The following is a 27429-nucleotide window of genomic DNA, read 5'->3' on the forward strand; positions in this document are numbered from 1 at the left end:
TAGGGGTGGCTAAATGCTTTATCGGCTCTATCCGGTAGGGTCTTTACAATTCTAAGTAAGGAAGAAAAAAAAGCACATGCACATCATACATCTTTAGTATTCAAAAATGCCCTAATCGATCAACATCATATCCTGTCATCATAGTGGAGACATTATTATCCCATTCTGGCAATTTAGGGGTCGGGTAAAATTGCCCACACATGGTACAGCATGCTGGGAGGCAGTTGACAGAGAGACAGCGCGTAAAGATGACACCTGCTATAGCTACTAGGAAAAGAAGTATCTACCAACCCCAGGATGATATCAGGCCCCAGAACCACCCTGTCAAGGACCAGGAACCATTATCTTGGTGAATGTCAAATGCAAGTCTGTGTAGCTTCTGTATGGCAGAATATACATTAGGGGTGTGGTCAGGGATGTAGACACAACTGCTACCAATGACGCAACAAGCCCCACCCTATCTGCAAGGATGATGTCTTAAATCATCTGGTTTTGAAGGGCAAAAAGTCTTGTGGCCTGAACCTCTACTGTAATATTGATCAATATTCCTGCTGTCATATTGATAACCTCCTCTACCACCCGAGGGAATGATCTAATATTGAGGCTGTTGGCCATAGGCACCCCAGAAGGGTAAAATACCTTTCCTTGCATCAGTAAACTGTTGCAGAGTTGTGTCAGTCTGATCTATGTCGTCTGCGCTGATCATTCCAGGACGCCTCTACGATGTAGGTGATTAGTTTTGTGGTAGTTGGGAGGGGCTATATATACTGGGGAAGGAGGTAGGAAAGGTAGCACCGCCCGGACCACACCCTCAGGGAGTCACACATAGCCACGATCACCACAGACAAAATAAACATTAGGCGGCAGGATCAAGGGCGGGCTTTTGGGTATTCTCAATATAGGTGTGGTGTTGCATCTACTCTCCCCCACCTCCATGTCTCCTGCCCCTTGAACACAAAAAGGAGCCATTCAATCCACCGCCGCCAAGGGTATGTGTTTATCTTCGTGACATTGGTGGCTTGAAAGGATTGGTGATACTCTGATATGCTGATCTGCGAGAACCATTCTCTGTCCATCTCTGTCCTGTTCCCCTTCCTTCCTCGATCTGCTGCCCTGAGACAGGAACTCAAGAATATCTGGTGAAACCGCTCACTTCCAGGAGAAAAACGAGATGGGACCCTACGCTGAGAGTGCACATTCATTGCAAGAGAACAGGAACCGGTTCCTATTTGTTCCAAGGAGTCAGCTTGAGGGAACGAGCGGATCATACTAAACAAGGTGAACCACCCCTAACAAGTATTAACGTAGGATAAGGGCATAGGCAACATGTTCTCACTTCAATGTGTTACAGAAAGTAGCAACCCATTCACCCAACATTTTGTCGTATTATAGGCAGCATGGGCTTGGTGCAATGTCTGGATAAAGACACTGTCCTTCTAGGACTTCCAGTGCTGTTCCTTATGAGGCGCTAAGGTACCAAAAATATGCTCAGAAGGGGCTGGCGTAGTACTCATCAAGTTGTGCACAGAGTATTTCTCTTCTAAGAAATACATAACCCCAAGTACCAATATCAGGGAAAGCAAAATTATTACAACAAACACTATTTTACTCTTAGTAGACCAAGAGGACCAAACAGGCCCATGGAAGTGGAACGTGGAGCCGCAAAGGGCCGCTCCTCATCATGGATATGGCGACCAAAAGAATACATTCATAAAATTTCAGAAGCACCTTATATTTATCGGAGGGAAACATTCACGAACTGGAGCCAACAATACTACAACAGTACCAGAGGGAGTACAAGTTACCCAGTGTCCTTCAGATCCTCACTGGTAGACTCCTATTGTTCCTCAATGACAGTGCTATGAAGCACTCCCTTGGGGAAGCTGTGTGATTGTAGCCCTTGCTGGAAAACAAATCCTCTTCTTTCAGAATAGGGCACCCTCCCTTCTTGGAAGACACCCTCAGCTAATCCTGTCCAATGTCCAGGCCAGTGCACTAATCTCATAGGTCAAAAAACATAGAGGAAAGGAATCCCATCAGCCCAACAAATGGCAGAACTTCATCCTCTGGGATTTGAGAAGACTGGTCTATGATAGCACAACTCACCTCATACAGTTGTAAGCTGCCCTTATCCAAAACCACCAGTGATGGATCAAACCATGAATGTAAACTCTGTGGTGCTGAATAACTAATTTTGCAGTGAAACAAAATGTGAGAAAATCATAATTTCAATTTAAAATTGGCTACCATGATAATAAGAGTACATTTACTGAAATGTTATCATGGTGTCAAAGCTAAAAACAGAGTGTGGACAGTTTGTCAAAATAACTGTTGTCAGTTGACTAAAGGGGTCTACATGTTTCTGCCATTGTGGATAATAGTGAACCACTTGGCTTTCATAAGGACCAAAGACTACACTACTGCAAAAGGTATGTTCTATAGTGAAAAATAATAATAATGATTGATACGATACATCCTACCATCCGTGTAACTCCAATGTGTAGGACGATTATTCAAAAAGTGGATTCTTTCCTAGAGAGATACACAGGAAAAAAAACAAATGAACTACAGACACACATGTATATACAAATGCAATTATTTACGTATTAGTGATCACCAGAGGATTCACATATATCAATGTTAATGATAGTTTTACTCACCCAATCTCTCATGGGAGTAAAACTCACCTATCCTGGAGACTGCTTAGGTGATGAGGCCCCGCTCTGTAGGTGGATAGAAATAGTAGAGGACTATTATAGTATCCCTCCCCTCAACTTCCACCAGCTTCTCAAGCAGCTAAAAACCTTTGGCACTAATAAAAGCACTAGAATGGTGACACAAAACAGTCTCTCCTGTTGAATAACCCTGGGCGGAGTTCGCGGAGTGGGGCTTCGCGGAGCTACGCGAAGTGGGCGAGAAACTACGCCCACCTCCGCACTCCGCGTAGCCCCACTCCGCAAAACCACTGGCCGCCAGCCCCGCCACCCGCCTCCCTCCCGCCCTCCCTAAATACTTTAAATAAAGGAACGCAATAATTTTAAAAGCACTTACCTTGCCGCCGCTGGCCGCCGCGTTCCCCGGGGCTCGTTATCTTCCGTCTTCCGTATTTTTCAATAATGCGCATGCGCGGGCGGCCGCGCATGCGCATTTTCTCGTGAAAATGCGCATGCGCGGCCGTCCGCGCATGCGCATTACTGCAAAATACGGAAGACGGAAGATAACGAGCCCCGGGGAACGCGGCGGCCAGCGGCGGCAAGGTAAGTGCTTTTAAAATTATTGCGTTCCTTTATTTTAAAGTATTAAGGGAGGGCGGGAGGGAGGCGGGTGGCGGCCAGCTACGCTCCGTCTGCGGAGCGTGCGTAGTGCCGCCTGGCTCCGCCAGCTCCGCAAAATGCGGAGTGGGCGGCACTACGCACACTCCGCAGACGGAGCGTAGCTGGCCGCCCACCGTTACTGTTGAACCGTAACACTAGTGACTCCCAACTTGCAGGTTTGTGTAAACAAGATTCAGTAGGAACACTATGCGTGTATGTGTATATTGTAGGTAAGAATGTGTATATCGTGGGTAAGAAGCCTCCCATAGACAGTGATACCCTGTACGTGGTCTACTTATAGTTCACATTGATTGTAGACTCAAAAGATCACTGTCTATGTATTCAATATCCCACTTCTTCAGTCTTCAGTCTTCTTTACTATTCTTTATGTTAGTAATCAACCCTCTTGGCAGCATAGATGCAAAGTTTGCTGCCTGTCTCAAGGTCAATAACGCAGTACTAAAATAAGGAAAACAAATCTTTGTCAGAATCGCAGTAGTTACTACCAAAATAGCGGTTTAGACACCTACTCCATGTGTGGAAAAAGGTTGGCCATGCAGGATCCTAGAGCGAATGCTGCCAAAGACGAGAGACCTGTCCGTCAGTACCCCAAGCTGCTCCTCAGCTGAGGGGGAGGTACCGAACGGAACCGGAAGGCCGTTTTTATCCTCGACATCAACCAATCATCAATGTGGACAAGCGCTCACAATTGTTTTAAGCATGCGCAATTGTGCAGTGAATCAGAGAGGGAGCTGCGTGTTCTAATTGCGCATGTGCTAAGATTGAACACTCAACAATACGGACATCACTCGCAATCATTTTAAGCATGCGCAGTTATGCGTCGGACCAGGGGGGAAGCAGCATGTTCTAATTGCGCATGTGCTAAGAAGGAACAATCCATCCGCAGAGCTCATTTGTGCGGCGGACCAGGGTACCTACAACCTGGTCTCAATTCCTTCCCTACCTACTAGACTGTCCTTCTGATGCACTGAACTTCCATCAAGGGCATAGATAGCACCTGGTGACTCCAGGCACTAAATCATCTAAAAAAAGAGGGTGAAACTCATTGTCAGGTGGGCATTGAGACTCAGATTCTTGTGGATCAAAAACAGGGGTATCCAGGGCAGCCCTTATTTCTGGAGGGACCGCCTCGGACAAGCCTGCGTCATTTTCTTCGTTCATCTGCGCCTACCCCAATCAGGCATCAGAGAAGGGAACAAAACGGGGCACCCACTCCCCCTCCTTGTCAGAAATGCTGTCGATGACCCACTGGTCATATGGAAGTGGGAGAAGGATCTTCTCAAAAGGGCATCCCGTGCACCCAGTGTTTCTGGCCTTCGAGCTTTACTGCCATGCGGGTGGTGAGGAGGACCAGCAGCAGCCTTTTCCAGCGAGGTTCCAGGCAGCCCTTCCTCAGGAAATGTTTCAGCAAGTCATAATCTCTGGGCTGTAGCTGATGCACGGGCCCCTCTGCTACTGGTCGCAGTGTGTCTTGAATCTGTTGGTGGATAGAACGAAGATCTTTAGTTAACTTGTACAGATAATCCACAAGCAGGGGTATCCTATCTCGGAGAAGGGCTTGGATCATGGAATGCCCCAGACATTAGTGGGACGTCTGAAGACCACCTCGTACAGGGACAACCCTGTTCTAAAATGCGCTGTTGCCCTGGTAGATAACAATGCCAATGGTAGAGCATCTGGCCACCGTAAACCTGTACTTTCTTGTATCTTTGCTAACTTTAGTTTGATAGTTCCGTTGTATTTCTCCACAAGACTCACTGACTGGGGTGGGTAGTTGCATGGAACTTCTGTTTAATGTGTAGACCCTCACATACTAATTGAATGACCTTTGAATTGAAGTGACTTCCGTTGTCACTCCAAATCAAATGTGGCAATCCAAATTGCGAGAAGAACTCTTTTAGGAGCGCCTTTGCCGTCGCCACAGCCCTGTTCTTTTTAGTCGGATAAGCCTCAAACCATTTCGGAATGCACAAATCACGATCAGCACATACTTCAAAGTGTTCACTTGTTCCATTTCGATGAAATCCATCTGAAGGACCTCGAAAGGGAAGGAAGGTGGTGCAAAGTTACCTGAGGGTGTAGGAGTGCCTTTCCCAGGATTATGTCTCATATAATTAATGCAGTGTTTCATTAGATGCGTGGTTACCTTAGAGATGTTGCCCTTCTGCCATACTGGGTCCAGTAACTTACATATTCCTTTGGCACTAATGTGTACTGGGCCGTGGGCCATGGTAACAACAGGGAGCGTGTATGCATTAGGGGGCAACCACCTCTGTTTTACTGACAGGCTAGTCCAGCACCCATCCTAATCCTCCCATATTGCCAATTTTTCTAGGGTAGCCTCACCCTGAATTTCCCTGATATTTTCTAATGTATCCTTGAACATTCCATTGTTTAAGACCCACCTAGCGGGACCTGCCACAAACATCTTTTTCATCATCAATCTAGCTAAGTCCTTAGCTGTCTTATCTGTGAACGCATTTCCCCTCCCAATATTGTCTGTAATTGCTTTGTGGGTGCTACATTTTATTATTACCAACTTATAGGGAAGTGTCAATGCGAACAACAATCTATGTATCAATGGGATAATCTGTATTCACTGTCCATGCGAGGTCAAGAACCCTCTCTCCGCCCAGAGGTGCCCAAAGTTATGGGCCACCCCAAAGGCATATTGGCTGTCGATATAGACATTGACAGTTAATCCCTCACTCAACTCTCAAGCCCTAAGGAGGACAACCAACTCTGCAGCTTGGGCCGATTGGTATGGGGTACGGGATGTCTCAACTACAGTGTATAATGTTGTGATTGCGTAAGCTGCAGTGGTAGTGCCATCTAATAATTTGAAACAAGAGCCATTGAAATATAGTTCCCCTTGGGGGTCAGGCAAGGGAACATCAGTCAGGTCTACCCGTCCTTTTGTTTCTCCCTTGGTCCAAAATAAACAATCATGGACATCATTGTCCTTTTCTCCAGAAGGGAAGTGTAGTAACAGGGCTGGGTTCAGAGGAGCACATTGTTTTATGGTAATGTGCAGAGCAAACAAGGTCAACTCATATCTTGTCAGACATGCACTAGTAAGGAGCTGTGTCTTTGTCTTATTCAAAAGTCTATCCACAGCATGGGGTACCATTATTGTGAGGTCAGTATCAAGGACGAGGCCTGCCGATTGCCTAATAGAAACTGCCACCGCCACAGCAGCTCTTAGGCAGCTCGGGAGGGTTCTGGCGACATTATCAAGAATAGCAGAGAAATAAGCGCAGGGTCTCTGCTTACCACTGAACCCCTGTGTTAGAACAGAGAGCACGCAACCATCTGCCTCTTGTACATAGAACACAAAAGGCTTCTGGTAATCAGGGGTACCAAGCAGAGGAGCAGAGCAGAGCGCAACATTTAATTGCACTAAAGCTTGCTGGCATGCAGATGTCCAAGGCAGGGGTTTATGCACTTCTTTGGTGGTCAGGTAAAGGATGGGTTTTGTTAGTAAGGAATAATTCGGAATCCAGTGACAACAATACGGGGTTATACTAATAAAGGCATGCACCTCGCGTTGGGTCTTAGGAACAGGCATATTAGTGATAGCAGCTATGCTTTCTGGTATTAGTCTGCGACCCTCCTTCGACAGTAGGTGACCTAAATAGGTGACCTCCTGTCGACAATATTTATATTTTGGAAGGGACAACTTGTGCCCATGATGTGCTAAATGCAACAGCAATTTAACTGTGGCATCTTTACAACCATCGTCAGTATCAGAAGCCACAAGAAGGGTGTCAACGCACTGCAAGAGCACATTACCAGGGGGAAGTTCCAAAGAATCCAATTGTGTTTTTAAAGCTTAACTATAGATACTAGGGCTTTCTGTATAGCCTTGTGGAGCACAACAGAAACTAAAGCTCTGACCGGTTATTGCAAATCTAAACAGATATCTGCTATCTGTATGGATTGGTATGCTGAAGAAAGCATTTTTCAAATCAATCACAGAGAAGAATTTCACTGAGGGGGTAATCATTGTCAAGATCTGTTGAGTATACAATGTATTTTCTGACTGCATCTCCCCTCGGCCTCCTCCTCCTCTTCCACGTCCTCTAAATCCATGACCTCTCAGGCCTCACCTTTCTGCGAAAACTCCGGACACTCATTCGCCAATATCCCTCCTGCTTACAATACCCACATTGGTTTGACCCAATAGGCGCACCCGAAGAATAACCCCTGTTGGACCGGGGTAACCATTCGGCCGAACCCGAAACTCTGCCTCTTCCACCTCCCCTTCCTACTTTCTGCATCAACACCCTCATCTTCAATTCCTTTGACTTTTTCTCCCCTTTCTCGTTCTCCTCATTTTCCCTTTGCTCATAGTACAGTGTCATACTAAAAATCTCTGATGGGGAGAAGCTGCTCCAAGTACTTTCCGAAGCCTGCAACCCGGTTGCAATCTCGGGGAGTAAGTTATTAACAAACCTGCTGACAAAGAACCCAACACCACCCTCGAATGAGAGATCCTGACCACTAAAGTCTAGAAGCGCACCTTCAAACTTAGTAAAGAAATCAGACACACTCTTGTCCTTCTTCTGACGACATGCAGTCAACTTGTCCCCATCCACTTGTCTCAGCAGGATAAGGGAATGCATATGAGTGATAATGCGACCCGACAAGGCTAATAACTCCACATTCGGCTTCTCGCTGGGCTTGCATTCCATGTCCCACGTCCTAATCTGATCCCATGTTCCAGCCAATTCCACACCATAATCCTGTGTATTATGTACTTGCCTCTATATGACTACCAGTACCAACAGGCCAAAAAACAACTCAATATCAGCTAACGTCATCATCGTGGAGGAGGCCACTTCTGTCAACTCCTTGTAGTACATAGTCAGATTTTTCAGAAGGTCCGCCAACTGAGCTTTAAGGGATATTACCTCACTCCTCTTCCAATGAGTATAAATCCACAGTTCCTGCAACCAAGCACCAACTTGGCCTAATCACAGTATTTGTTGAGTTGCGCAGTTCCGATATTTCAGGTGAGTAAATGGGATGGACTTCCCTCATAGGATACTGTGCCACTATCGTTGGGATCTGTTGGAGTAATCTGCCCTGATAACTCACCTGTGTTGTTACATTACTAAAAACCTGTAGTGGTCTCGTATGTCATAGATGATCTGCGGTGCAACACCCTGAAAACACTGTTCCTACAATCCTACCAGCGTAGTCGACATATGCATGAGAGCGTGCTGTTGTATGAATGCCTCATAATCTTTCATCACACTTCACACATCTTCCACACTATAGACGGGGCTCTGAGCCCACTGAGCTGCCTGCCACTATTTGCTTTTCCTCATCACCCACAGCAGAGCGCACAAACACTTTCTCCATGCGGTCTTGCGCTGTTGTCCAATTTGTTTAATGCACCCCACACACAGGCGTCTCACCATTTTGCAGTATTTGAGATGTCACATTGAAGGGAAAAAGAGCAGAGGAAGCAACAGGTACCATAACAAACGAGGACTGCGTTGTAGGGGTAAAAGGGAGCGTAGCAGGAGAGTCAGTAGACAGAATACGAGAGCTGACGGCTCCCGCCCCTGCAACTTGGGGGAGTTAGTAAGAAGCAGGCAGGCCGGAGCTGAGGCAGTAGGGCCAGAAACACTAAAGAGGACGGCACTAGGGGCCAAAGACTGGGATGTCGGAACTGTTGAATAGATCCGTTCAGGGGCACAAGGAGGTGGGGATCAAGCATCTAATAACTCCCCAACGGAAACATCCCCTTCCTCTCTAGAAACATAACATTTATCATTTTGCAATCGAAACTTCCTATCTGCACATTCTATGCCCTTTTCAATCTTTTCTCTATCACAGGCCACTGCTTTCTGTGTTATTGTTTGCGTCTGTCTCTTCTGGGATTTCTTCTTCGCTCTCATATGTCATTACTTTGCTTGCTTCTACCATACTCTTAAAGAATCAAACATCGACTGCCTATTCTTTTTGGTGAACAATTTGTGCTGCAAGAAATTTATTTTTTGTTCATCAAATGAGCCAGTAAGCGGCCACTGTAATTCAGCAATGTCCCTCATATATTTATTCCACAACGTACTAAACATACTAGGGCCAATGCTGTGCTTGACCTATACATCAAAATGTGGGGCACCCTCTGGAGGCACAGGCTGGCTCTCTTCTAGTCGAGTCTCAATAGAACAACACAGACATCCAAAACACCCTAATTTACTTAGACAAGATATCTTAACATAAGACACATGCACTGTCCCCAGCAGACAAATATAACCCCAACCAATAAAAGAGTTTGAGAACCAAACCAAGAACAGTCCGAAGACCACGCCCTGCAGTCCAGAGACTGCACCAAGTTCAAGAGGACAGGCTTCCTACCCAGACCTTTTCAAGAGTAAGCCAAATTTCCAGTTGTCCTGGCAGATTGTTCGCAAACACTCTGAGTCTTTTAAGGGTCTGCAAACTCACCAAGTTCAAAACAAGACAGTCCGAAGACTGTACCAAGACACAGCCCGTCGGCTAGTGCTGTTCAAGCAAGGCAGTCCGAAAACCACACCAAAACAGTACAGAGACTGTACCAGGACACACCACGTAGGCTCGTGACATTCAAGAACGGCACAATTTTTCCAAGAATCAAATCACTCACCTGGTGCACTCAGGTAAACAAGGCTATTCTCCACTGCCGACTCTCCTGACCAAACAGTTAACTCCAAGGTTTCCCCTTCTCAGGACGCCAGCCGGTGACCACTAGACGAGGAGTCACCCTTTCAGACGGGTGGGGCAGCCAAGAGAACCGGGCTCTTATCATGTGGGGATCCCCGATCCGCCCGATCGACAAGACGCACCCCGACCCTGCAACTCGATTAGGGGCGAGCCGGATCACCTTGCGGGGTCCCTGTTCAGGTACCAACTGTAAGAAGTTGCCCTTAGGGGCCACCGAGGTTATTTACAACCACCTGCTATGCCTTCCCAAGTAATGTAGAGTCAGTCAGACAGTAAAGAATACAAACAAGAATTTATTAGAAATACTCTGCAGAGGAGTCCAATCTGACCTGCACCCTAAGACGTCTGCCAAGGGACTGGCCCCCCAACAGTCTGCGACACCTAACCATTCCTCCACGAACCCCCTAACAAAGCCCACGGTGAAAAGATATTGGCTTAGGCCGAACATAAAAAAGGAGGGACAGAAGGATGAGCTCCCACCTGCTAGATGGGTACACACTAACACAGTTTCAAGGTTGCCGAGCCGGGTCTCAGCATCTCCTAAAATGGGAACAGAGCTACACATGTGGACAGGTATGCGAGGGCGGAATGACCTATTCATTAGTAACTCAGAAGGGAACCTTGAACGAAAGAGAAAGTAATAACTATATACAGTCTTTGGCTGAATAATGCGTCTAGTTCGGACACAGCCTAAAGGGGATTGCGAAATACAAAATGGAGTCACACGCGCTAACTGAAGCTTGCACATTACAAGGATAATTCAGTGGGTAGCATAACGTAAAGACACATGAGATGTCATTTACCGGCACACTGCTAATCTACTATTTCACGAAATAAGTATATATTAAGAATGGGGTTTTCAAACCTAACACCATAATGATGTATTTATTGAAAAACTGAGGTGTTGGTTTGAATTTATATGATAAATTGCCACTGAATCACAGACACATAAAAATTACATAAAAAAAGGTCTCTATTCATGTCTGCATTTCATACATGTGAAATCTTGAATTCATACTACAGATAACACCCATACTCAGACATGTTAAAGGGTGTGGACATTTCTTGTTGAAGCCTAGCATTCATATCATCATCCACACACCTTGTGACACAATAGGGACTGAAGTACTTTCCTTGCTCATTATTAGGGGAAATATTCCACCTGTTTACCACTTTAGTGTTTCTAGGAAGACATCTAGAAATATTGGCAGTGTTCCTTTTGCATCAACAACATACAATTAGACAGACAGACATTAAATTCATTCAACAATATAAGATAATTGTGGTAATTTTCTTTCATTATGTTGGTATCCTTCTAGTTGAGCCATCATGGTTTTCTCACTTTATTGAATTCAAGAGCCATGTCATTGTGTAAAAACCTCTAATATCTATAATCCAAGACACACAGAAAATATATCAGTTGCTCCTTGGATTCAACATGACATCAATCATTGTTGAGCACGATGAGCAAGATTTACTGGTTGGGGAAGATTTTCATAATAAGATGTGACTGACAGGCGATATTTTACTTAACCCATATTCTGTAACATATTGGAACTTAGATCAGTAACATAAAGGAGGGGAAAAGCATACATCAGTTCTTATTGAGGACCAGGTTGTATTTGCTAAGCTGAGGGTTTATTAGGAATAAATCTCGAACCAGGTTCAAAAGGAAAATATCTATAACAGTAAAGAGGCATAGGGCCTAGTTACGACTTTGGTGGTACATCAGACCGACAAACACTCGGTGGAGGTGCAGTGGCGGTAGGGGACTGCTGCATAAGCGGTCTGACCTTAGTATTATGCCTATGGCAGCCAGACCGCCATAGGACCACAGCAACTGCAGGGGATCCACGATCCCTGGGGATGGTGCGCAGGTCTGAGTCAACAATATGCTTGGCAGTGCCGCTGTGGCTCTGCCAAGCATATTGCGAGTTTCCTCACCCCTAGGGGCCTCATGGCAGTGCTCAGGCCATGAAAAGGCTGGTGGTGAGGAAACTAAGAGGGCCTGGGGATACATGCAGAGGGCACATTGTGTTCAGAGGGACACCTATGACCCACCTGCCCAACAGATCACAAAATAACTTGTCATCTGGCGGGCTGGCAGAGGTCGACTTTGGTGGTGTGGGAGCGGGAAGCTGGCATGGCGACTGCTCCCACACCTTCAAAGTCGTAAACAGACCCTAACTCTTTTACATTAAAGAATTATTTACAGACTTATAGTAAATAATCTTGGGCCCGATTCACAAAAGTAATCTGAGGCAAAATCCTAACTTTACGACTATCGGGATTCACAAAAGACATTTAGGAGTAGTAAAGTTAGGATTTTGTCTCAAGTTTGTCTTAAGTTTTGGTCTTAAGACAAAATTCTAACTTAAGTTTAACAAAATCCTACCTTTACTACTCCTAAATGCCTTTTGTGTATATCAAAAGACGTAAAGTTAGAATTTTGTCTCAGATAACTTTTGTGGATCGGGCCCATCGTACCTATCAATAACAATAGGGGCTATTGTAAAGTTTATTTTTCCACTTTGTGACTTTAAAAAGGGTGATAATATCCCAGGCTTAGAAGTGCTGGAGCCATATTATAGAGAGTTCCCCGGGGCACAATGAGCTTGTGTGCCCGCTTTGTTCCCCCAAGGGTACTTTGGTATTACATAAATGGCCTTAGACTCTTGTACAGCCCCTTCTGTAATACAGATAGCACTGGCGCACATGTAAGGCCAGCACTATCATTAGAGGGTGTTCCCTCATTTTCCTGGTTCCCTCATTTGTATGATTGCGTGGCCCCGTGCAAATGAGCAAATCACTTTGCCTCACAGCCCGTGCTGTAATATGGATGCAGTCACAGAGGCAAACATGCCTTTAGAAAGGTACAATGAAAGTGCACCACAAAAAGGTGGCACACTTTCAGTGAACCTCCTAAAGGCATCTCTCTGAAGGAGAGAAAGCGGGTCTGTGAACTCACCAGATATATTCCCTTACAGGTGGATGAAATCACTCACTGCACCTGCCTGCAAGGAGATCTCTTTCCCCTTTTTAAAGTACAGACATGTTGCTGCCTGCACAGTAAAACACAGAACAGATTTGAAGCTACTGCTCAGTATTTCACTTGAATGGGCTGCCCCCTAAGGGCAGCGCATGCACCATAATGGGGTGTACTTTTCTGTTTGTGCCTGGCGCACCTAGTTTAAGGTGTGTTGTGGTGCAAACAGAGAAAGGTTGCCCTATGTGTAATATGGCCCCAGGTATTTGTCCCTGCAGTTGCCTCACCTAGGACTTGCATGTTCTCTTATGGTGCATTATGTTGTAATTTGTGTGCAGCTTTATGTCATTCTAAAGTGACAGCAAGGAACTGGGGGGACAGGAAAGGTGGAATAATGGACTAGAAAATAGGAATGAAAAGGACAAGATAGAGAGGATATGGAGAGAGCCTTATGGTTGGAGTCGTTTTTCAAGACAGTAGTATCTCACTGGAGAAAGTGATAGTTAATTACAAGTAACCTGTACTTGCTACAAGAGTTGTTTGCATATTTTATTAGGCCAATGTATAACGGGCAAAATCAAAAGATTTTAGGCTATGAACAGTTTTCCAAACTTAGATGACAACATGAGACAATAAAGCCCACAAATGTCCCCCTCCCAAGACCTTTTCCTACCTTAATCCTGGATGCCCCGTTGTGGGACATCCTGTTGCATGAACATGGTATATGAAAAATGCAGTTCCTGACCATGACCACAGGCAGGTGCATGAAGCTGTCTCATGTGGGTACTGGGGTGGAAGGTGAGCAATGCAGAATGCAGGTAGATTTAGCTAGCTTTAGCAGGTGGGGTGTGACCTGGCTTGAAATGTTTGTGTCACAGAGCAGAAGTCTCTGAGTGAGTGAAGGGATTAACAGCTGCCAAGCTGATACTACCACTGAATTTGCTTTTCTGAAGCTATGACATTTTACAAGCTTTGCAGGAAATCCTCGAGCAGTAAAATGGTGGACAAATGCGCACCACCAGCCCAAGACATAAGATGGCAAAGAAAAGCGAGATCAGAGCCATGTGTAAAGAGCCATGTAGCGTGTTATAGAGTGGGGTAGGCGGACTGTTAATCTATAATCTGTGCGTAGGGGTCTGAAAACATAGAGCCAAAACAGGGTGGATGAACATACAGCAGGGACATCACCCAGATACCCTTATCAGCCCTCGCCAGAGAGAGCAGTTTAACTCTGCAAAAGAGGAAGGCAGCTGGCACAGCCTCTAATTTTTAGGTCAAGCCTAGACAGCGCTTGCGCTGTCACTTAGCGACCTGTTGTATATGTTTTCTGGAGTTCAACTTGCCACTGCTCTTCATTTGTCAGTGTCAGTGTCCTTTAAAAATCCTTGCTTGCTAGTGGTCAGTGCCTTTTTATCCCTCCTTTTTCTCTTCCGTCCCTCCCATGGAGCAGTATCATTATATTATGGTTGTTTATCTGTTCTTTGGGGTACTATTTTTTTCTTGGTTTCCTGCTCTGTTAGTGTTTGTCTATGTTCAGCTTCAGCATCATAGCTGCTTACATTTTAATATAGCATTTGAAGCTCACACCGCCTCTTAATACCACAGTTGTGTTAGTGAAGCCTCCTTCTCCGTTGCTGTTTTTTTTAGCTTTTTTTGCAATTTGGATGTTAACCATCACTTGGTCTTCTTTTGGTAAGATATTTGTTTGGTTTTGGGCTACCTTTTAATGGGGATTGGGCTTGTTTTAGATTTTTTTTACGTTGTCATGTCAACCTTGTTGGGCTTTTTAGGTAAACTACTAGTTTGGGGTTTCCTTTTAAGGGGTTTTGGGCTTGTTTTGAACCCTTACACTTAGGATGTAAACAATGTTCAGTTGACCACACCTCTGCCATGCAGCTACATTCCACATTTTAAGATCCACACTGCTAACTGGGAAGTTGCAATTTTAGCTTATTTTACCTCCAGGCATGACTCTGGGCACCCATTCTCCCCCCATTTCCAGGTACTATTGCTGTGTTCATTATCACTTCCTTCCGATTTTTCAAGGATGTGACATAAGTGCAGGTAAATTTGTATATAACATAACGTTTTATGCTCACATTCACCATCTTCGTTCTGTGTAAATTAATCTCACATAATGCAAATATTTGCAGAAGCCCCTAGTGTACCAATCGGGAGTGCCATGAGGCCATTAGAGCTTATTCTTCTTCTTGAGTGGAATTAAAATGGTGGCACCTTGCAACCACCTAGGGCCAGTGATGCCACTCTCTCCCACATCCCTGCAGGGCACCCGCGTGTCAATTGAAAAAACACAGGACATTTATGAGTCAGGTTTACTCAACCCCCCTAACAGCCTAAACCGGCATTTCAGAGCGGGCATGCCCGAGATTCAGCTCCTCTGAGGGGTGGCTTTTGGGATTGACTTACACTACAATGCCACCACGAATTCTATGCAGTCCCAACCGTAAACTGACTCCATGTGGCTTGTTTCTATTGAGGGTAAAAAGAGGATGGTATATTCCTATTGCTGACCAAGAAAGCCATTGCATCTGTTGTTATTGCTGAACCTTGGGAACTCATCAGATGCCCATGTTGATAAATGAAGTCCTGCTCCATTGGCTACTCCTTTACGCTCATGTACCTATGGCACTTACAGCTCAGTCTGCCTCCTAACTTTCCCTGTCTTTCGGGACTCAATCACTTTCCATTGCAAAACTCATAATGTTCTTTCACTGCCTTAAGTACTGTGCCTTACAAATAGAAGCCTTAAAAAGATGTCAGTCGAAAAATCAGATGGTTGGCTAACAGGGCCGAGCTGGCCATAGCGTGCACTGGGCATTTCCCCAATGGGCCGGAAGGGTGGGGCCGGTTTTGGACCAGTGAGGGCAGTTTTTTGCACAGCGTGCCGGTATTGCAGCAGTGCTGCAATATCAGCCCCCTGTAACAATAGCAATAGCAGCAGTGCTTCCCACCAGCACCCTCCCCGTACCTTCAGAAGTCTTAAATGTATTTACATACAAAAAGGCACAATAAGCTACTCTAGAGGCAACTTCAGGTATTTGTGATGTTTTCCGTGGAACATACAACAGTCTTGGAAGTTAGGCAACTGTCACACAAAAAAATGCAGATCGATTATTTTACAGTATAGAACATGGGCACTGATAACTTGAGCCAAACCCGAAATAAAATACATTGTTATCTACAATGCCAATAGCCCTAACAACCAAAGATGCGAGACCTATTCATTGTATATGCATGTTAAACTATAGCAATCTGCACACTTTGAATTTCTCTCTGGTCTAAATAAAATGTGCAGATGGCTCGCTGCTTCGCACACCTTTAGTTGCTGCTGCCAGATGAAGGTGGCATATAACCTTCCGTCTCATTGTAGTCCTGTTTGGAAAATTCTCCAATGGTACAGTGTCGGATGAATGTTTTGGGCAATGACTGTGCCCCTACAACTTTGAACATACACTACACGTTTTTCCTTCAAAACATTTTCTATTCATTAATAGACAAAATACAAAAGAAGGCACTGATCTACCAAATGATGATTCATTGAAAGCTAGACATCAACACTAGAGCGCTTTCCTGAACGTCATTTCACTGTGTTTTATTATTACACCATCTCATTTGTACAGCTCTTCCTTTCTTTATACAAGACTACATTTCTGTTCAGTACCACACTGGAGAAAATTTCACAAATTGAATTAAAATAATGACATTATCTGAAACAATGCAACACACGTATTGGCCAAAACAGCAATTTACTGATTTATTGACCACAAACCCAATATGCCTTTAATGCTAATGGCCTTGAAATTGTATTCAAGGCCATTTGTTTACTTACATAGATAACCTTTGTAGTGATCCCATTAAGCAAACAAGAGCTGCCTTGATGTGTTTCCTTGGTTACAAACGACACTGATAAACCAGTGAGAGGTGAGCTCTGGAATTAGGCACGGAAGGTACGACGACAGAATAAAACAGATGTTGCAAGAATGTTCAGGTTGCAGGCCCTATTAGGAGCAATTACTCAAAGGTACAATTTAAATAGAACAGATTTACAAAGCCAAGGCTTCAGCAAATACAGGGAAGACCCATTAGCTGGACACATATTTATCCAGATTGTGACTTCTATTAACTAGTAAGACTTTATTTATTAATTGTTCAGTAAACACAGGCCCTTTGTCCATGGGCAGGCAAAAGGTAGGTGAAGAAGACATGAAAGGCAGCAATTTGGTTTATTACGGCACAATGCTCATTGTTCCTATGCAGATTATATATGTGTTTCTTTTCATGTCTGTTCTTTGGATTGTCATTAAGGGTTATTACATTTGGAAATTATGTTCATTTAAAGTTACCGAGGCAGCTGTAATTACATTTAGCATATAATAACAGAAGCGTTCACTGTTTTTCAACAGTATTGTATGTGGATAAATGAATCACCCCAGTGACACAGACAGCCACAGATATCACAGAAGTGTTTGTCATATTTTGATTTATACCTTTAAACATGTCTGTTGAGTTCACTAAACGTATGTGATTATAGCCAATCACAAATCATTTTGTGCTAGTTCTCTTACATGGTTGGTGGTAAGTAATCATCAGGTAGATTCATCAAAGACCCGTTTTGCAAGTCTTTAATAGCGATTCATAAGGAATCGCTATTTCAGACTCGCAAAACGGGATTCATGTAGGAATCGCAAAATAAATTGCAATTCCTACACATTCCTTATTTGCGATTAGCAAATTGCTAATCGCAAATAAGGAATAACTCCCCATTCATTCCTATGGGCCTAAAGGCCCATAAGAATGAATAGGGAGTATTCCTTATTTGCGATTAGCAATTAGCTAATCGCAAATAAGATAGCGATTTCAAGGGTGCAAGGGGTGTCCAAAGGACACCCTGTAGCACCCCTGAAATGCAAATTTACACAGGTGTTGCGCACACACATGTCCAAAGGACATGTGTGTGGTTGTAACATGCCAAAGAGAAAAATGCACTAAAGTGCTTTTTTCTATTTTTTCGCAATTTACCACGAAGTCAGACTTCGTGGTAAATAGCGACCAAATATTGCGAATTCGCAATTTCAAATTGGTTGATGAATTTCATTTAAGGAATCTCTATTAGAGATTCCTTAAATCCAATTCCTCGCAAATATGCGATTTCGCAAATAGCGATTTTTGTATTTGGGATGATGAATCCCAAATGCAAAAATCGCACTCGCAAAGGGCCAGATTCTCAGAATCTGGCCCTTTGCGAGCGCAATTTTGTTTCATGAATCGGGCTGTAAGTCTTTGGAGCAAGCCCCCTGCATAAATGTAATCTGAAAGTAGGTTTGCGGCGTTGATAAGTGAAGCAAGAATATTTGTGCACACTTAAGTGTGGGGAGTTCTCCACACCCTGTAGGGAGTCTTGAGTCATAAAACTCTGCACATAGTTTGCGAATTGCATTTTGTAGTACGTTTTGTAGTACTACAAAATGTACTGCAAAGCAGAGTTTATGAATCTAGCACTTAGGGGTATATTTACTCACCACCCTGCACCGCCTGAGCGTCACTTTTATTAATGCTCTGGCGGCGCAGATTGCAAAATCATATATATGAGGCCACACAAAGCATCTATGTGTGGCTTTGGATGGACTCATAAATATGGAGTAAGGCAAGGTAGCGTAAAGCGATGCCTTGCCTTACTCTGCACTTGGGACTGGTTCCATGGGATGTTGCGGTGGGTTTTCCCACTGAACACCCATTAATTTTGATGCTGCCCCAGATTTACAAGATCATGTAAACCTGGGGAAGTGCCAAATCCTTATACCTCCCAAGATAAGGTGTAACAAGCAGAAATATCGTCATTTCTCCTTGTTTTTGTCTCTTTCTTTGTGTGTTACATTCTGTCAAGGAATGCACTCTATTGCATAAATACGGTGCATTCCTGCTCTTTCACTTTGGCGTAGGGCAGCACAGCAAGATGACTGGCTATGCTGCCCTACACCAAATCCCCGTAAATGAGTGCCCTGGAGTCTTAGTTTGTAAAAGCAGAACCACAACAGCATAACACCATATTACAACAGCACACCAAAAGAACAGAAATATAGTACAACACAATGTAACAACACAGTAATGTGGTGATGCGACGGAACAACATTTACACAACACAACAAAGTAGACTCTAAACACTGCACAATCATATAACAGAGCACCAATATAATACAGTATAAAAAACATACCTCAAAAATAGTCACAGTTAAAAAAAAGAAGCCCGTCAATTACCGGTTTTGTGACAACCAGATTCTTATTCATCCTTTTATTCAGTGTCAAACGAGTTCCAAGATTTAGGTCTTTTCATTTATTATTCTCATATTTACAGACGTCTGGCCAACATATGTGTCATTCCTTTAGGAGGGTATTTATGGAACTTGGTCAACGCTAAAAACAATAGAAACGTTGTAACCTTGGTAAGTTTAATGGCACTAATTCAGAATGCTACCATCAAAGTCTCAAAAAAGAGTGTATAAAGGAATGCAAGTGTATCCATTCACTGGTGTGTGCAAAGTAGACCTGGGCGAAATGTATACTGCCCAGTGTAATTTGCGTGATTTCGAGACTTGTGGGTTACTCTTGTTACACAAAATTCCCTAAAGTGCACTGCTATGCCACTTTCAGAAAATACATGCTACTCTAGGTAAAGAATTTACTGAACGTGAGTAATTTTCCATAAAAATGGACTGAATGCATGGACACAACAGAATGCGAGTGGATGTTTTAGGTGCTGCTTTTGTTTAAATATTTCCTCATGGAAGGAGGCTTTTCATGCTAAAAGATAGCACAAATGTATCGATTTGTATGTTTCATAATAAGCGTAATATTGCTGTTATTTCATGTAATTACACAAAAGTAAATTAGGTATTTCCCACATCCCTAGTGTAAAGTCCATGAGAATGTATGCTATGGGTGCCCATTCATCCAAACGTTACCAAGGTAGATGGGATGTGTAGTCGCATAGATTTGTTCACCACAATTTCAAATTAGCATTACCAGCTTTTTTGTAGATTAAAGTCCAACACAAAGCATGCAAGTAAGTAACAGACGTGCATGTAAAATGTGTGTCTACCTTATATGGGTTTTATGTGTAGCTCTAATAAAAGAGTGTAGTTACAAAACAACTAAATGCATTTTGCAATGGAAACATACCCTCAATTCAAGCAGACAACTGGGTAATTTAGGGCAGTGGTTGTTACCAGAGGAACAGATCTAAGCGGACCCTAAGGTCAAATGAGAAACTATTTTCAGAATATCTGCCATATATTGAGTTCATCTACTGTTTGGTAGATGGAAGGGAGTTCAAGGCAAATCCAGGTCAGACTGAGGCCCTGGAAGAGTAGAAGAGTAGTCTGTAGAGCAGGTGGTAAAGAAGGAAACATAAGTGACCATTCGATGTCGTGCATTTTATAAAGTAGTGGACATACAATCAGTGAAAATCACATTAATAGAATGAAAAGATGAAAGATCGCAATCAGTTAATGATGACAATGGCTATCTAATATTAGTACACCAATTCAATAGTACAGGAGAGGCCTTTTATACAATATGCATCAACCATGACGAAATAATATCACACATATCTGATAAGTGGCACTGGAATTCTGAAGGGAGTGAATCAATTTGCTACATAAAATCCCTACCAGGAAATCAGAGTCTTTTGTAAATGGCCAGTGTCTGCCAGTTATTGCATGTGCCAGCACCACCATGGAATAGAATGCAGGATTACACCATGAGGAGGGGAGAGGAATGACACATCAATCAGCCGCCAAAATATCATGTTCCACACATAAAGATTCATGAACAAAGTGATGGATTTACTTCTTTTATTAAGATCTATGTGTGATACAAAGAACAAAGTGATTCATAATATATGTGATGTGTAAAAGTTACCAACAAATCCATATAATATGCTACTAGGGAACCACAGTCACTCAGAATGGGTCACTGTGATCCAAATGTTAGCATATGCCAGTGCTGTCAAGAGATGGGGTGCTTCATCATGTGTATTGTGAGCAACAGTTAACAAGATAATTAGAATTAAAGCAAAAAATCTGTTCCTGCAAAAGCTACAAACATATCAGCACACAAGTAATATAAAATGTGTAGCTAGCAAACATGTTGAAATAGTATCATGGTAACCCCAAGGTCTCTTACCAAGGAAAACGTGCCCCTCTTGAGTGTCTGCAGGTATTCTGGTATTGCACCATCTTGAGAGACCTAAATAGCATTTCACATTAAACTATAGCTCAGTAGTCAGATGCAAAATGTTCAGCCATATTGGAAAGTATTTTAACATCTTAAAAAGAACCCAGAAGGAAGACAGTAGGAAGAATCTACCTAAGTGAGTGGAGTTTCCAACTTGATTTCTTCCAAAATATCTACAGTACACTGTGTATGTCAGCATTCAAGGTGAACATCACTGAGCCTAAAGACCAGCATGGCCTGGATATGGCGACCATACAGTGAAGAAGGTCAAACTTGTGCCACCAAGTTGGAGTGTTTATCAAGCGTCACCATCAATCTGTGACTATTTCTGCAACTCTGAGTTTAGAAGATTGAGTTTTGAAAGCAAGACACTTTTTTAATGTATTTATTTAATGTTTATATATTTTTCATTAGCATTTAAATAATATACAATTCCAGCCAGTGCCTCAGTAATAGAACGTACCACATTCTCATATGTGGGCTGACCATCATCCTACAATAAGGTCATCCATTTCGTGTCACTGGTGGGGAATCCAGTCCCTGCAACATGCATTTCATCTTGCCGGTGTATTAAAGATTTGAGATAACAAAAAATAAACACATTAACTGTTTCATCCTCCAATCCACCTCCTCCCGTGCTCTGCCCATCACTTAGGTCAGCAGTCAGGAGGACTCTAATTGTTAAGAAGGATCCTCAACACCTCCTGTCTCAATTCCCAGGGTCAATATTAGCTTGGTGTTCACAGCTGCGGAATTACACCCATTACCAGTGATATGTGTCATGGAACAACTTTTCCAACCCTCCTCAAAGGGCAGCAAAGACAACTTAGACACCGATGCTCAGAAACAGATAAAAATAGATTTAAAGGCATCAATGCTTATTGAATATTCAAGGCAGAAGGCAGATGCACATCTCAGTGTTACGACTAAGAAACTGGATTCTTCTGCCTTGAGTCACTCTGCAGGGGCCTTTATATACTTTACAGAGATGCATCCACCAGAGGATACCAAAAAGGTCACAATCCAAATATGGGCAAACAGTATTGCCACATATGCACAAACTAAACGAACACAGTGCCAAATAGAACGCATTTAATCATAGGCAAACAGAATTGCCATAGATGCACAAACTAAAATATCACAGCGTCAAATATGTTTAAAGGCAGTGTAGCCAAAAAAGAAATTAGAAAAGAGGTGTACAGTTGTCGGTGAAGTAAGTTATGACTTTGCTTGTGGATTGTGCTGATGAGCTAAACGTAATGTGAGAGACAGAAGGTAAACTTAAGTGAGAGACAGTAATGGCTCCCATGGAACTACAACAGTGAAGAAAACATAAAAGTACCACTATTGCTATAAAGATACCAAATAGTGCTTGAAATAAGCTTTTTAACCATCCTGTTGGTAGCCACGACCATAGCCAGGACCACCCCCCAGAATCTGTCATTTTCTCTGCTCATCTGAATATTTGAACTACATGCCTAAATTGTGCCACATCCCTTTTTTATGTTTCCACTTTAAAAAAAAAAATAACAAGAGGAATTCAGTAAAACACACAGTCCTCCTTGTTGTAGTTCCAGTAGATCAAGTGCAATTCTATTTTGTATAGTCATGGCAGCTACTGAATTAATTTCTGCCTGCAACACTTGAAGTGCATCTTTTGTTGCACTGAATGCTATGGATAACTCAGGAGATATGTGACCAAGGTCCAATTCTAAATCATATACACCATATCCAGGAATTAACATATGCATTAGCTAAAAAATAGACCTTGTTTAATCTCCACAATAGGTGCATGTATATCTCTTTTATACCTATGAGCGGAACTCCCCAAACTTAATGGCTCATGTGCTGCAGTATGTGGCAAGACTGAAATGCTTGGTGTAAGATAAGAAATAGAACACATTCCTTCCCAGTGCTATGGAAGCACCTTATATGCCCCTGTGCCACAAATGAAATGCATATATCCCTGTAATGTGCGTCAAATGTGTGATTATTTACTAAAGGGAAGGCCTACCCCCTCAGGGAAAGTGTTTTGAAATTGATCACACCATTTGTAATCAATTCATGCTGAATTTATATGTGTAATATTTGCTCATTGTGCCATGTAAGACCAGCAAGCAGGCCATAAGGGATACTCTAATATTTTAGAAATCATGTTTGGTGCAATAGCATAATCATTCTATTGTAATGATGAAAGATGCGCAGTCAGGGTTTTGTAGTTACAGTTAGTATATTTATTCTTAAGTTACAAGTAGATGGAAAGTCCTTAAGATGCCAATAAGTGCCCCACCAGGAGCAGCACACCTCGCTGCTCAGCCCATCCAGACCAACTGACTCTCACCACATACAAACCCACTCAACATTCTACATGACATCATCCAAAGCTGGGCAGCAAGGCAGGGAACCACTGTAGGAAGAGTGCAGCAATTAAAGGAAGACTACAACACATCTCCCCCTTTATAATAATGAAAAACAAAAAGAAAGTGTGAAGCTGTTAGACACACGTTTGAGCAAAAAGAGGATATAGTAAAAGAAAAGTTTAAATGTAAGGAAGTAGTGAAATGGAACAACAAACAAGAGGAAAGAAAAATGCATGAAATAAAACATACCACACATCCTTCCCCCTTGATAATAAACAAACCACACATCCTACCCCCTTGATGATGAACAAATGCTCAAGGATGCACAGAGATGGTAAAACACACATAAGGCAGAAAAAGAGGATGCGCTACAAAAGCATATAATACACCCTTTTCTCTGATAATAAGCTAGGAAAACAAGGAATGCAAGACAAGAAAAAAAACCGTTCTAAAACTACACACTGCAGTTTCCAAAAACAACTCACCACACGGTGTACCTAATGAAAACTCTAAATCCAGAACAAACAATTTATGAGTACTTCAACTCAAGGCAACAATATTTTGGGTATTCCTACACCCAAAGGAAAACATATTATGGGAAAATCTAAATCCAAGGCAAACAAATTCTGGGTATTACTACACCCAAAGGAAAACAAATTATGGAGATCACTAAACCCATGGCAAACATATGGTAGGTTTCCTTAGACCTAAGGCAAACAGATTTGGGTATAACTAAACCCAAGGAAAACAAATTATGGGATACTTAAAACCCACAACAACAAAATTTGGGATCTCTTTAAACCCATGACACTCACGTCACAAACTGTATAAGGGACACTCCACCAGAGGAAAAAGAAACACCCCACACACACTGCCCAATCACCACTCCAGAAAAAAACACGAGACAAACACTATAAATGACCAGCAAGTGTAATCAAAGTATTCATTCAACCAAAGTCCAAATGGTGCAGGTTAAATCCAGCGTATGTACAGAATTGCGTCACAGGCAGCACCACCAACTCGAAATAACCCCACATGAAGTACTTGGCAGGGGCTCCTATTGGCCCACAAGGTGAAAACCTACAAAGTCTAGAGTTCATGAAGGCAGGTAAATCAAAATGATAAGAGATCCGATAGACCTCGAGAACAAAAATGGGAAACATCATGATCTTCAAACAACCATGATAAACGTCGTGATTCTCAGCACAATAAAGAGATTCTTCCCAATGTGCCAAGATGGCCGCCACAGCGTCGTCCAACGTCACTTTCTAAAGAAAATAGGCCACGCTTAGACGCTGAACATGACGCTGAAAATGACGGAGGTAACCCTTCTCAGATCGAACGTCACAGGGGTCATAGGAGATCTTCACCAACACCACGAAGGATTCCAACGACGTCATCAAACCAAGGCAAGCAGGCAAACTGGAAGGAGCTCCACAAACCAACTGTCACTCACAAGACCAACGGTGAGTCGGCTAGCATAGAAAGAAACGCTGGCTCGATTTTAAAGATTAAAAGTCTCTTGCACAGCCACAACGCGCTGCAAGCGTAGAGCTTGTAAAGTCTCTTCCATTAAAATGATTTAAAAACGTAAGTCCCTTCCACAGTCAGAACGCGCTGTGAACGCAGACCCAAAGCCACCACCGGCAAATAGTAGCTGTGTAATGAGTCTCACAGAAGTCTTTTTTAAAATTAAGGAAACTTCTCCCTCATGCAGATACTTGCTCGAACAGCAACCTAATATATGAACTCCTTGTCCATATATTTTTTTAACATTAGATGGCAGCAACAACACCCAAAACAGTCCGAAATGTAGTAAATTAGCTGATTTCTTTAATGCGCAGACGTCCAAATAACCACAGAAATGGCACCATTGTCCAAATTCCAAATTCAGCAACTAGCACAAGGCAGACACCTCTTACAAAGATACTGAAATGCTAAACAAACGTCAAACACTCTGGTCTAAAGGCTGTCCTGTTGATTAAGGACACTGGTGGGGCTTACCAGAGTGCAGTTTCATGTAAACGTGTACTTTGAAAGTAGAGTTCTTAGTTGCAGTAATACTCAAGTCCTTAGTTGCAGGGTAATCCTTCAGCCTTCAGCCACACGTAGTTCTTTTTTTACCTCGTCGCCAGTATTGTAATGATGAAAGATGCGCAGTCAGGGTTTTGTAGTTACAGTTAGTATATTTATTCTTAAGTTACAAGTAGATGGAAAGTCCTTAAGATGCCAATAAGTGCCCCACCAGGAGCAGCACAACTTGCTGCTCAGCCCATCCAGACCAACTGACTCTCACCACATACAAACCCACTCAACATTCTACATGACATCATCCAAAGCTGGGCAGCAAGGCAGGGAACCACTGTAGGAAGAGTGCAGCAATTAAAGGAAGACTACAACACATTCGCTCTCTCAATTAGTTGCTCGTATAAACCATCAGGTGTAATCAACAATGTCTCCCCTTTAATAGGGATGTTCCAGTAATATAAAGTATAGTTGACTTGCTTCCTGTGTATCTCAGTGGTCCAGTTCCTACTCATTAACTGTCTGTCTCTATTCCAATTACCACTGGTTTTATCAAATTCCAATATGTTAGGATACTTGCTACTTGATAAATATCATAAGTATTAGGAATCTGGGTTACATCCTGTAGTGGGATGCTTAATGCATACTGGAAATACTTTGTACTCTGTATGGTTTCGACCATATATGACACTAGGTATTGGGCCTAAATTGTTGGCAGAATGGTACAAAATGGGTGCCATCCAACCCTGTTTTCTACACAGTCCCAATTTGCATTGGATATAATGCATCCTTTTGCTTGTGAGTAATTCTCTATGGGCACAGGTGTCACATATAAGCCAATAGGATTGCTGGGGTGTCTGAATAACTCTCTACAAATCCAGCAATTTTCAAGACCTAAAACTTGGGCTTTCTAATGTAATACAAGGAGGGGATGGTGAGCTGGTGATCGTCATACAGGCAGCATGCACATAATTCAGGGACTAAATAATATTGTGTGCATTTGGCAATCCATATTGATACAGTGTTTTATGTCACTCAGTTTCAGGGTACTTTCTCTAAGTCTCAGTGATGCAAAGGCACACAATGTGCTGTCATCTGCTTCTCCTCATGGTCCACAGTCATCTTCTTGTTGAGGTGCAGTTTCACTGACCTGCACTGTGGTGTCTATGTTTGTGCAGGTGCAGACCATCACCTTTCTTCAATACTTTGTTGTGTGCTTTACCCAACAGCATCAGTTGGTGTCACCCTCCCTGTGACATTTGATGATGGGTCCTCAGTGTGGCCCAAAGGGACGGTCTGGTCTGGCACCTCCTTTTCTAGTATGTTGTGTTGGTTCATGTGTGGCAGGTGCTCATCAGTTACAGGTTCCTCCATCTTAGGAGTTGTTGGTGCAGCTCTGCATCTTGTTCCATGAATCCACTCAGGACATCCCTTCACCTTAACCACTGTCCACATCAACAGGAGCATGACGTTGGATGTAGTCCACCTAGAACAAAGAGAAACATCTTTTATTTTTCTCACCATGACTATGTCACCAGCTTTGAAAGGGAGTGCGGGCTCTTAGGACGGATCGGACAAGGCATTCTTTACCTGTAGATGGTGACACCTCGAGACCACTGACAACTGTACAATGTAGTCAGAAATGTTTTCATCAGTCCACAGCAGTGCTGTTTGGGATACTGTGAGAGGCAACTTCACCCCCACAGACAAAGGCCGCCCCATTAGTATCTCATGGGGCTACAAAAGAGTTGGT

At 43.1% G+C, this 27429-nt stretch overlaps 1 protein-coding gene across 1 annotated transcript in view; it reads left to right on the forward strand.

Annotated features, from left to right (window-relative positions):
* The window catches only part of GALR1 (galanin receptor 1), a 658006-nt gene that overhangs the window by 500220 nt on the left and 130357 nt on the right, over window positions 1-27429 (forward strand). The gene's annotated exons all lie outside the window — the stretch shown is intronic.

The sequence above is a fragment of the Lissotriton vulgaris genome, chromosome 4_1 (genome assembly GCF_964263255.1).
Source record: "Lissotriton vulgaris chromosome 4_1, aLisVul1.2, whole genome shotgun sequence".
Taxonomy (NCBI): domain Eukaryota; kingdom Metazoa; phylum Chordata; class Amphibia; order Caudata; family Salamandridae; genus Lissotriton; species Lissotriton vulgaris.